The 12,807-nt window shown below is 42.5% G+C and overlaps 1 long non-coding RNA gene across 1 annotated transcript; it reads left to right on the top strand.

The window, feature by feature from the left end:
* Positions 1-11,741: 11,741 nt before the first annotated feature.
* On the top strand, positions 11,742-12,724 carry LOC135383113 (uncharacterized). The gene is made up of 5 exons (XR_010419674.1): positions 11,742-11,789; positions 11,846-11,884; positions 12,046-12,084; positions 12,403-12,468; positions 12,665-12,724. It is a non-coding gene; the product is annotated as an uncharacterized LOC135383113 (long non-coding RNA).
* The last annotated feature ends 83 nt before the right edge of the window (positions 12,725-12,807 follow it).

Raw genomic sequence — 12,807 nt, 5'->3', positions numbered from 1 at the left:
TGATAAAACACAATATGGGTACAGTATAGAAAGTATGCGTGACCAGAGCTCACTCGTGACAGCATAGTTCCCAGCATAGAGATTAAACAATAAAAATGAACACCAACTTACTTGATTCATTCTGAATTTCATGCATGCATAAAAGCAAGAAGCACTCGGTGAAATTTCCTATCTTTTCTCCCATCTTCTCCCTCTCTCCCGCATTTATTTGTCAGTAGATACTTCAAACTTGTTGTCATCACAGCAGTGTTTTGAGCAATCGCAAAATTCGCTTCTGAGCTCGTTGCCAAGCTGTCGTGCTCATTATAAATGAGTGGGAGTGCGGGTATATCGGCGAATAACCGCGGATACCCAGGCAAGTTTGTTGTTCGCAGATACGTTCGTTTGTTGTCATCGCGGGTTGCGCGTAATGTGCGGTAGATCCACACTGCCTCCGCGGATTACGCTGGTATATCCGCAGGCGCAAAGCCAGCCCGTCGGCTTTTGGTGCGCGACCCGATTCATTGCGAACATTTAGCCCAAAATACTTCCCCAGACATTTCGCTTTCTCCCCATATCCAGACCTCCCGTGGTGTGTGAGATCAGGAATTTTCCAAGGACTTTCATTATTTTTTTTGGGGGGGGGGGGGGAGGGGGTTGCTGGCGGAATGTAGGGGCGTACCACCTTGTCGTTCAATCAGCACTGTACTGCGTATAGACAGTCGAACAGGCAATAGACACCCTTCTGAAGGCAGGTGCATAAAAGTTGTCATCCTAGCCCTCGGTGTAACGTACCTGTTATTGTTGAAAAAATAAAAAATAAAAAGGAATAAAAACGCCGCAGCTGTCAGTAATCACTTAACCCAGGTTATGGGTTATGACACGTGCTGAGACTAATATGCCAACCAATAACAGCGACCTCATGGTGCATTCTCAACACTTTCCAGCGTTTGATCAAGCATGCAGACGTACCACTTGCACAGTTCTGTTTCTGTAACACACCCCTCTCTCTTTGTTCGTCCTTTCTCTCCCTCATTTTCTTCTTGTTTGCCACGCCGTGCCAATACGATTTGATTCCGCAAACTACACGGCCCCCCGTAAACGTCAACGAGCTTGATTGTGCAGGTTGTTGTATTTTTAATATAAGGCTACTGACACATTGTTTGATGGTAAACAAAGTTCGATAGAGATGTCGTATAGATGAACAGGTGAATAAGCAAGACCTATAACTTCAAAACGCAAAAGAAGGCGACGTGTGTGCATAATCATTGGACCAACCACTAGAAAAGACAGTAAGCACGACCACATTTCGGAGAGTTAACATACCCGCCACACTGTTGTCAGAGGCAGGCTCGACTGGTACTGGGGGCTAAACGCGCCACGTTTGAAGTTGTCAAGCGCTGAAGTTACGCGTGAGCAATTGCTTTTTGTTATAACTTCGTTATCTACCAAAATAGCTATGCAGAAGCAAGGACCACAAAAAAGGACTAATTAGATAATGTGCATAAATTACGAAGTTCATAATAATAATAATAATGATTTATTTCCACATGGTGGTGGAGATATTGAGCATTTCACAGAATTTCGCAAAAAATTGAACCACGAAGCTATACAAAAACACGTTGCGGTAACGACAAACGCTCAAGTATACTGTTCAGCTTATGCTTCGCAGTTTTTGTGAAGGACCATAAAGGAATCGAGCCTCCCAGGCCCAGGGCACCCGTCTGGGACCTCCTGGACAAGTTTGGTTTCCTTCATACTCCGGCCGTGTTTCTGAGCAGCCGTACTCCTTTTGACACTTCGTGACTTCACTTGGTGTCAACGTCAGCCATAGCTGCTTTCTCATGCTCTCTGCTCTCACGCGCGAGCCGCCAGAACACACTGGTTTTTCCGAAGGTCGATCACTCGATCCCTCCAAAATACCTGCCAAAAAGCTTAAACATGCAACAGATACTGATCCAAGAAGGATTCACGATGCGCATGAGGATTGATATCGCTCATCCGCCGACAAAGGCGGCATAAGCATGGGGTCAGGCCGCCCTTCTCGCCGGATCACTTGCAAGTGAAATGAACGTGTGACAACGGCAGCTACCTTGCTTGCTTTGCTATGTTCTGCGCAATGGACGTAAGTTCGACAACAAATTCGCTCTAGAACGAACCCAGTGACCAGTTTCGAAAGGCGCGGCGCAACAGGACGAGTGGTGCCAGTGGGTGCGTTGAGTGGCGGCCCGAGAGTCAAGAGAGTCATAGCTCTCTCCACTAAACGGCCAAGCACTCTTCCGGTGCTCGTAACGTAATGACTGAGTAAACCTATTGGTACATAGCTATATGAAGAAATTGGAGGAAGGACAAAGGACCAGTACTGTGTACGTGTGTTCTTTATGCCCCTTGTCTTTACAGCTCCAATTTCTTCGTATATGTACTAACAGGCCCACTCAGCCATTCTAATCAGTTAACGCTCTATTCTGTGTGCTTATTTCTCTCCAGTACTCTGTACTCTCCTGCAATATAACGAGACAACTTCCCGCGTGACTGCGCCCCTGACTGGTGGTATTCTTTTCTTAAGCTGCAACAGATGCCTCCTAAAATGAAAGTAATAACATCAGTTGGCACTGCACACATAAAGCCTTGATGAGCTCAAAGCCGTTGTGTGCATTCTTGTGAATGATTTATCTTAGGAAATGTACACCCTTAAAGCAAGCATTAGCAAACTCTTTATGGCTATACATAATGCATGATTATTTAATTAGATTAAAAGAAAAATATATTGTCATCACACCAGCTCAATTGTCTTTTGTTATTTTTAAATTTAGAGAGCAAAACCCGATGGCGAAATGTGTCGAATAGTGCGTTTGTTGTGGCGCTACCACAGTCATGTACGGAATGAAGAAAGTAAAATGTGACAGCAACAGCTACATTATTTCTTACGTCAGCTGAAAAGCGACAATCCTGCATGGAACCATTTGTCCTAAAGCTCCTTCCAAAAACCACGTGCAAAAACGAAACACTTATATTTCCGGTCTAGAGGGAAAAACACGAGGGCGAAATGTCTCGAATAGTGCGTTTGTTGTGGCGCCACCGCAGTCGCGTGCGGAATGAAGAAAGTAAAATGTGACAGCAACAGCTACATTATTTTTTACGTGACCTGAAAAGCGACAATCCTGCATGGGAACCATTTGTTCTACAGCTGTTTCCGAAAACCACGTGCAAAAACGAAACACTTATATTTCCGATCTACAGAGAAAACCACGAGGGCGAAATGTGTCGAATAGTACGTTTATTGTGGCGCCACCACAGTCATGCACGGAATGAAGAAAGTAAAATATGACAGCATCACGTACGTTATTTTTTACGTCAGCTCAAAAGCGACAATCCTGCATGAAACCATACGTCCTAAAGCGCTTTCCAAAAACCACGTGCAAACACGAAACTCTTATATTTCCGATCTAGAGGGAAAAACACGAGGGCGAAATGTGTCGAATAGTGCGTTTATAGTGGCGCCACTGCAGTCAAGTACGGAATGAAGAAAGTAAAATGTGCCGGCAACAGCTACGTTATTTTTTACGTCAGCTGAAAAACGACAATCCTGCATGGAACCATTTGTCCTAAAGCTCTTTCCAAAAACCACGTGCAAAAACGAAACACTTATATTTCCGATCTACAGAGAAAACCACGAGGGCGAAATGTGTCGAATAGTACGTTTATTGTGGCGCCACCACAGTCATGCACGGAATGAAGAAAGTAAAATGTGACAGCATCACGTACGTTATTTTTTACGTCAGCTCAAAAGCGACAATCCTGCATGAAACCATACGTCCTAAAGCGCTTTCCAAAAACCACGTGCAAACACGAAACTCTTATATTTCCGATCTAGAGGGAAAAACACGAGGGCGAAATGTGTCGAATAGTGCGTTTATAGTGGCGCCACTGCAGTCAAGTACGGAATGAAGAAAGTAAAATGTGCCGGCATCAGCTACGTGATTTTTTACGTCAGCTGAAATGTGACAATCCTGCATGGAACCATTTGTCCTAAAGCTCTTTCCAAAAACCACGTGCAAAAAAGAAACTCATATTTCTGGTCTAGAGGGAAAAACACGAGGGCGAAATGTGTCGAATAGTGCGTTTATAGTGGCGCCACTGCAGTCAAGTACGGAATGAAGAAAGTAAAATGTGCCGGCAACAGCTACGTTATTTTTTACGTCAGCTGAAAAACGACAATCCTACATGGAACCATTTGTCCTAAAGCTCTTTCCAAAAACCACGTGCAAAAAAGAAACTCATATTTCTGGTCTAGAGCGAAAAACACGAGGGCGAAATGTGTCGAATAGTGCGTTTATAGTGGCGCCACTGCAGTCAAGTACGGAATGAAGAAAGTAAAATGTGCCGGCAACAGCTACGTTATTTTTTACGTCAGCTGAAAAACGACAATCCTACATGGAACCATTTGTCCTAAAGCTCTTTCCAAAAACCACGTGCAAAAAAGAAACTCATATTTCTGGTCTAGAGCGAAAAACACGAGGGCGAAATGTGTCGAATAGTGCGTTTATAGTGGCGCCACTGCAGTCAAGTACGGAATGAAGAAAGTAAAATGTGCCGGCAACAGCTACGTTATTTTTTACGTCAGCTGAAAAACGACAATCCTACATGGAACCATTTGTCCTAAAGCTCTTTCCAAAAACCACGTGCAAAAAAGAAACTCATATTTCTGGTCTAGAGCGAAAAACACGAGGGCGAAATGTGTCGAATAGTGCGTTTATAGTGGCGCCACTGCAGTCAAGTACGGAATGAAGAAAGTAAAATGTGCCGGCAACAGCTACGTTATTTTTTACGTCAGCTGAAAAACGACAATCCTGCATGGAACCATTTGTCCTAAAGCTCTTTCCAAAAACCACGTGCAAAAACGAAACACTTATATTTCCGATCTAGAGAGAAAAACACGAGGGCGAAATTTGTCGAATAGTGGGTTTATTGTGGCGCAACAGCAGTCGTGTACGGAACGAATAAAAAAAAATACGACAGCATCAGCTACGTGATTATTTACGTCAGCTGATAAGTGACAATCCTGCATGAAGACATTTGTCCTAAAGCTCTTTCAAAAAACCACGTGCAAAAACGAAGCTCTTACACTTCCGATCTAGAGGGGAAAACACGAGGGCGAAATGTGTCGAATAGTGAGTCATGCACGGAATGAAGAAAGTAAAATGTGACAGCATCAGCTACATGATTTTTTACGTCAGCTAAAAAGTGACACTCCTTCATGGAACCATTTGTGCTAAAGCTCTTTCCAAAAACCACGTGCAAAAACGAAACTCTTATATTTCCGGTCTAGAGGGAAAAACACGAGGGCGAAATATCTCGAATAGTGCGTTTATTGTGGCGCCACCGCAGTGAAGTACGGAATGAAGAAAGTAAAATGTGACAGCAACAGCTCCATCATTTTTTTACGCCAGCTGAAAAGCGACAATCCTGCATGGAACCATTTGTCCTCAAACTCTTTCAAAAAACCACGTGCAAAAACGAAACTCTTACATTTTCGATCTAGAGGGGAACGCACGAGGGCGAAATGTGTCGAATAGTGCGTTTGTTGTGGCGCCACCGCAGTCATGCACGGAATGAATAAAGGAAAATGTGACAGCAACAGCTACATTATTTTTTACGTCAGCTGGAAACCGACAATCCTGCATGGAAACATTTGTCCTGAAGCGCTTTCCAAAAATCACGTGCAAAAACGAAACTCTTTTATTTCCGGTCTAGAGGGAAAAACCACTGATCTCGATTGTAAAAGGCTGGATCGCGGATAGGGAGCGCGAGCGTGGAGAAACCGGCCGCCATCTTACGGTGCCCACAACAGCCGCCGCAGCGATCATGGCAACTTCTTGCAATTACGGTCGTACCAACCGTACTCGCAAGGTTACAGGGCCTAAACTTATACAGGTGAGTCACTCTTCATCAAGGGATAAATAGGCGTCCATTCTGTACATTTATTTGACCATTATGAAGTGTTTTTTTGCCCAAAACGAGCACTGGATGCAGGTTGCTTGATCGCTCTTCCGACGTTCAATCGAGCACACTTGCATTTTACCCGGCGGCAAATACAGTTTGAGTGCATAATATGCTTGAAAGAACATGTTACACTACACAGGTAGTGTTGTCATCAATATATGTGCGAACACTCGAGTGCGTTTTTGCATGCATTGCTAGCATGGTACACGGTGTTCTCTGCGGAAGCAAGGGCCACATTCATTTCTTTGAATTACCTTCGCGCAAAAGTTCGGTACTACGTCATAATAAGACCACGATTGGCACATTTTTTCATGTATTGGTATTGTTTTGTGCCTTGGTTTGATTTGTGACAAAGAATCCTACGTAACGGTGGTGTGGCGCGACTTGAATAACGCCTTTGTGTCTGAGCTGTATCGTCAGCTTGTTATGATAGTAATAATTTGTAGCGTGTCGTGCTATTTGTAGCAGTTTTAAGGCAAAAGTGGTCTCTCAATACAGGTTTCGTCATGAGGGCTGCCCAGTGAATAATCTGTGCAGTGTGATACGGCTGGGTGTACAGGTAAGTATCACGTTCCTCATCCACTGGTTTCTACTTTACAGGAAGGAACAACCTCAGTGCACGCACTGTGGTTAGCCTCTCTCAGTTTTGCATATTTTCTTACATGTTCACATCAGAAACACACCTTACACTTTAGGCTGCTTAACCCAGCAATATAATAATTAGAGATTATAATTCTTTTTAGAAGAGTTCCCCATATTCTTTTTAGAATAGTTTTTAATCTTTTTAATTATTAGAAGATACAGGGATTGTAAACCATGTTTTAAACTGATGTTTTAACATTTGTCCAATGCATTTATTAAACAACATATTCATTTTTAACTGGTTGCACCCAAACCAATGTTCTGATGGATTATTTCCTTTGTTGTCGATGCACCATAAAAATTGGAATAATCATCATCAATGCAGGTTACTTCACAGCTGCCTCGACATACTCAAGAAATGGGTGCAGAACCTGCGTAATGTCCACAAACTTTGACTACCACAGCACCTCCAGAAAGTAAAGGCATATGTGTCACATGGGATTTTTAAAGGCATTCACAGTATATAATACCTTGTATGAACTGTTGTAGATCTAAGCAGCCTCTACAGTACACTCTCAGAAATTAAAACTTGTCAGGGAACTGTGATAATTGTTTCAGTTAATACAGACTTGTACAAAATACTGCGCAAAAGTATTTAAAATAAGATACTAAATACTCTACGTAAAAAGTATTTAAAATAGAGTACAAAATACTCAAAACTGAAAGTAATTTGAGTAGAGTACTAAATACTCTAAGAAGTATTTAAGATACTCTTTAAAGTACTTTAGTATTAGCAGTAAGTGAAACGCGTATTCTGAACGTGGCCTTACAAATGAAAGCAATAAACTTCATAAGCCATGCTTAAGCATATCTTCCATTTGCAACGTCTTGGTGTCAAGTAATGTTTGGTGAACTTTAGTGAACCCAAGCAAACTTTGTTGATATGTTCTGACCCAAAACTTCGTAATCCCTCCTGTATGTCTGTTCGGGTCTTTCAACCTCTGGCACGTGTTTATTGCTTTGGTGACCAAGGAAATAAATGCCGGGATTCTCTTGTACCTAATCCCCTGGTGATTCACCTGGCAATATGAATAGGAACGGTTTTCTGGCGAAGTTGGCTATTGACAAGCAAGGCCAAGCGTGGGACCAGCCTATTGTACAAGAGGATAAATGACAGATTCGTGAATTCCCGGAATTCCAGTCAGCTGAAAATCTCGGCACGGCGGGAAGTGTGCTGGATATGGCTTGACGAGGAAGGAAAGTATTTTGAGTACTGAGTAGCAAATACCGAAAAAAGTATTTTAAATACATTAAAAATACTTGTCGCAAAAAGTATTGAGTAGAGTACCAAAATACCGGAAAAAGTATTTAAAATACTGTATTTTTAGTACGTACTCAAGATACGTACAAGTCTGAGTTAATAGGCATGCACATATACGCTATAAGAAGACAATTATTTATTGAGAATGCACTTCTCTGGCTACTCATGTTGTTTACATGTACTGTTGATCACATTCATTTATCACATATTATATTCTTATATATTATTATTATATTATCACATATTCGATCACATTAAATTTAAAATTTAGCATATATGAGAAAATATCAGTGGGGAAGTTGCTATTCATTGCTCATTCCAACCTAAAACTGAGTGCTACAAATTTAGAGAGCGTACCTGACCATTGTCATTCCTAAAATATATATTGCCATTGTAGCAAGGTCACAAAACAATAAATGTAGCCTTTTGCGACCTCCCTTCACGTTCATTGTATCCTGAAACGCATAAGTGCAAGAAATAAATCTTGAACTTGAATAAACTTGATGTTGTATAAACTTGACATAAAATGTTGAATAATATAATGAATGATATAAAATATTGAATAAACTTGAACTCGTATATTCTCTTTACTCATCATCAGTGATCTTCATTACAAAAGCATATCGTGTTAGACTTTTTTGTTTGCGTTTCACAGACTGGGTACACGAGGGCCAAAATGACAAAATCACAACTGTTTCAACCTCCAAATAGTCATGTTGCAATTTGAAGACCATACGTGGAGCTGCATTGTTTGGAACATGCTCCACATAACAAGCATGACAAAGTCAGCACTGAATAGCAGGACCCCGTCCCCAAGCAGCTTTTCTCACGCTGCAGTTGTATTCAACAAAAGCATGTGAGTGCTGGAGAAGGACATTCAGTTTGGCACAACCGCGCCTGCAAATAATCAGAACAAATAAAGGAAGAAGCAAACAAACATAGAAGGGCTGTACTTCAAAAAGAGATAAGTCCTGTGTCTCAAGGAGGTGTTACCTCTTTCTAAGTAACTTAATTGATTAAGCTTACATCACTACCTGATTAACTGTCCTAACGAGCGTGATCTAATTGCGTGAAGTATTTAGGGCTGCTTCGGTGTGTCCATATTTGCGAGGCAAAGCACCGCTGTCGTTCACTAAAAGACTGTTTCTGCGGCGATGCTTGATATAAATCATACTAAACCCATACACGACTAAGACAACGGCTGTGATTCTACAGTACGATCTCCTTCTGCCATGCGAGTATATATCATCCCGGACCGTTCTTTATGGAACAATTTTTGTCCAGAACGCAGCACGGGATATTACATACATGGTTGTTGTTAACCTCACATCGTTTCTTATTGAAATATTGGCTGGGAAACGTACTGTAGTACAATCCCCAGCGCTGCACTGCCGTGACGGTCTAGTTTCGGAATGCAAAACATAACGTAATTAAGAATCGAACGACAGGACACCTGTGAAATACTGTTAGGATACATCAGTATACTGGCACCTTACAAAATTGTGTGATGACAAACAACGATCAACGCCTGCAGGGCAATAAATACTCACAATCTCCCTTAACTCCCATTGTTTTCTATGGGCACACACTGCGTTTTAGGGCCTCCCAACATGGCGGCCCGAATGCACGCCTCTCCCCCACGAGCCCCTCTCCCATGCGCGATCCAGCCTTTATACATAGAGATCAGTGGGAAAAACAGGAGGGCGAAATGTGTCGAATAGTGCGTTTATTGTGGCGCCACCGCAGTCAAGTACGGAATGAAGAAAGTAAAATGTGACAGCAACAGCTACATTATTTTTTACGTCAGCTGAAAAACGACAATCTTGCATGGAACCAGTTGTCCTAAACACAGGGGTGACATATGTCCGCCATATTTGTAACTACCCTCAAGTGGTCGCTTGGTGCGAAACCGCCATCTTGTCCTGGTCGCACGTCACTAAACGTCATTAAACGTCAATGCTCTATGGGCCAATCATGTGCATCTAAATGTTTTGCTTGTCTGCTTCGACGCTCTTTGACGCACAGCACAGCTGTGGCTGCCGTGTACTTCCGTAGTTTTGTTTCTCTGTTGTTGGCATGCTATTTGTAATTCACAATGGCGATATGTTGCTATTTGGGATGCGCGAATCGCTCGACATTCGCCTGCAAAGAATCTGGTATAACATACCACTGGTAAGTGACATGTTCCGCGAGTTTCGAAACTCTTCGCATTTGTTACCCTCGGCTCTTCGTATTATAGTTTTCCTCGCGATTCCTCTCTGCGGCTGGCATGGGCACATGCAATTGAACGGCCAAGCTGGGTCCCAACAAAGAATAGTGTTGTCTGCTCGAAGCATTTCAGGAATGACGACTTTGACAGGACACCACCGGCACGAGTCCGCCTACGACAAGGCGCTGTTCCCGTTGCACACTCTTCGGTACACGCTCTACAGGTGCGTAAAGTAAAAGAAGAAAAGGTAGTCGGCGCATGCATGAACTACATTGATATGCTGCTGACACCACTTTGTCATTGCATTAATTGTCTGCAGGTGTTACAAGCCAGCAGAAGAGAACCAAGTGATGTACGCTAGTTATTTTCATTATACAGTACCACAAAATGCTTGTTGCTTTAAGTTCACGAAGTTGAGGATGTGCCAACCGCATTAGCCGGATTATATTTATTACATTGTGCTGCGCGCATCATTTCTGTTGCCATTGTTTGTTACGACGTATATGTAGCCCCCGAAATCGGAAAATGGATGCATGGTACCAAATAAAATTGTTCTCATTTTCTTTTTTGTGTAGAGCACATCAGGTCCCTCTTTTGAACAGGAGTGCAGGTTAGGCCCACACTGCTCCCAAGCTCAGCAGGCGCGAAAATAATTTCGTTTTGTACATGCGTAGAAGTAATTGCAAGCTGAACAATGTGCCGGCCGAATCTACTGCTGGCCTACATTTCTAACATTAATGTGCTACATTATATCTGTTGCCTTGGTTACTTGGTGCCCTATATTAAATCAATGAAAGTGGAAAATTCCTGCATGCATAATGGTATGCCATTATCTTTTTTGTGTAGGACCAGTGATTTCCCCAGAAATTCACTGCTGGGGGGTGCCGAGCTTTCAAGGGGGGGGGGGGGGGGGGTCATGCTTGGTGAAGGTTCCACTTACGGAATTTTTCTTAGACAGGGAAAGAATCGTGGCACAACGGTGACATATCTGCACAGCTTTCCCGGTTTATTTGTACATGTTATTACTTTAGAACACACTACATTAGAATAGAGATTCATTGTGAACGGCATTTCAACATTAAGATGCGTAATCACACGACCGACAAAGATAAGAGACTACCATCTTGTCAACGAACACCTAGCAATCAACGGTGAAAACTTTAGAATACCTCGCTTGGTTGAGTTGAGCGCAAATGGCTCTTGATGATCCACATTGAGTTTGCGTGCCCGCACGCATTTTTGCTCGTACATACGCGCAATATATGTATTGCACAGTCACTTTCAAATGATTTTGGACAAATGCATGGTACGATCATCTGCATGACTGTGGTCCTACAGCCAAAGTTTGACAGCACAGGATGTAATTCGCTGCGCCGGACTCACTACCAGAACGTGTTGTGGCCGAGCTGGTGGGGTCACCTGAGAAATTTCAGGTGGGGTGTTGCAAAAATGCAGGGAGGGTGTACACCCCCCCCCTGAGGGGGTGTAGGGAAATCCCTATGTAGGACACATCACGTTCCTCCTTTGAACAGGGGTCCAGTATCGTGAGCCCACACACTCTTTGATCCATGCTCAGCAGTTACGTGAAAAATTGTGGTTGTGTGCAATGGTGCATATATAATGCTGTTGCCACTGTTGTCATTGTAGTATCTACAAGAAACAGAAGTGCCAGAGCCTGGACCAGAGCTATGTGATGTGAGATCTGGTTGTATGCATTCCACTACAGTATCACTAAAAATTTTGCATTACAGGTGCACAAAGCTATGGATGTGTTCGCCTCGTCAACTGTGGTATATATGATTTAGTCTTCTCAGTTCAATATTCAGGTGTCGGCCATGCATTTCAAGTCACCTGTGTACACAATAGCTCGATTGGGCATGGTGTGTTTATTTTCTGTAGCTGGATTATGTACATAACCATATAAGACATTCTGCTACTTTCTCTCTTTAAGGGCACATCAAGTGGCCAATTGGATACTGAGCTGAGTGGTGTAAGCATTGCTTTGCTTTCACATGAACACTGTCATTGCTGTGTACTGCTAAAAATATCGCCATTGTAAATGCGATGCCAAAATGATCAGATTTCCTGTTTCCTGTTCATTACTTGTGCTTTACCATATTGACTAAATAGTAGTAGCTGTCTTGTGTGAGTATTTTTGCATGTGCTTTTGAACCTTGATTGAATGAAGTGAATGAGCACATTAAAGTCCCAAAATATCTATACGCTTGCATGATCACAAAAATCTGGAGCTTGTTTTTAGTTTTCCGACTGTGTGGATAAGTGCTAATCGTATTGGCGTCAATTTTAGGACAGCACTGGATTTGACTGCGAGAATCTTTCAGCTTTTGATGACTGGAATGAGGCAACATCACCGGTAAGATGTTAGCGCCAGGAAATTACAGTGTGAATGTTAACTGGCTATGCAATAACTATTGCTCTCTGCCCCTCTGTGTGTGGCAGAGCTGATTAATTCAATTTTCATTTACCCACCATGACAAAAAACATATTTTGTTCTATTCTAAACTACTTCAAAGCGTAATCATGCATCTCTTAGTACATTTTCTTTCCAGAGTCTTTTGCAAAGCAGTACCAGTGCTGAAACTCCAAAATCGTCGAAATACCCATCTCTGGTAAGTCTCATAGGGAAAGGTCGGCAGTTCTGAGACAAAAAAAAAAAAAAAGAGTATAGCACCAATGCTATTCTTCCAGCTAT

The sequence above is a fragment of the Ornithodoros turicata genome, chromosome 2 (assembly GCF_037126465.1).
Source record: "Ornithodoros turicata isolate Travis chromosome 2, ASM3712646v1, whole genome shotgun sequence".
Classification (NCBI taxonomy): Eukaryota; Metazoa; Arthropoda; class Arachnida; order Ixodida; family Argasidae; genus Ornithodoros; species Ornithodoros turicata.
The sequence above is the reverse complement of the archived record's forward strand: the minus strand, read 5'-3'. Positions and strand labels throughout refer to the sequence as shown.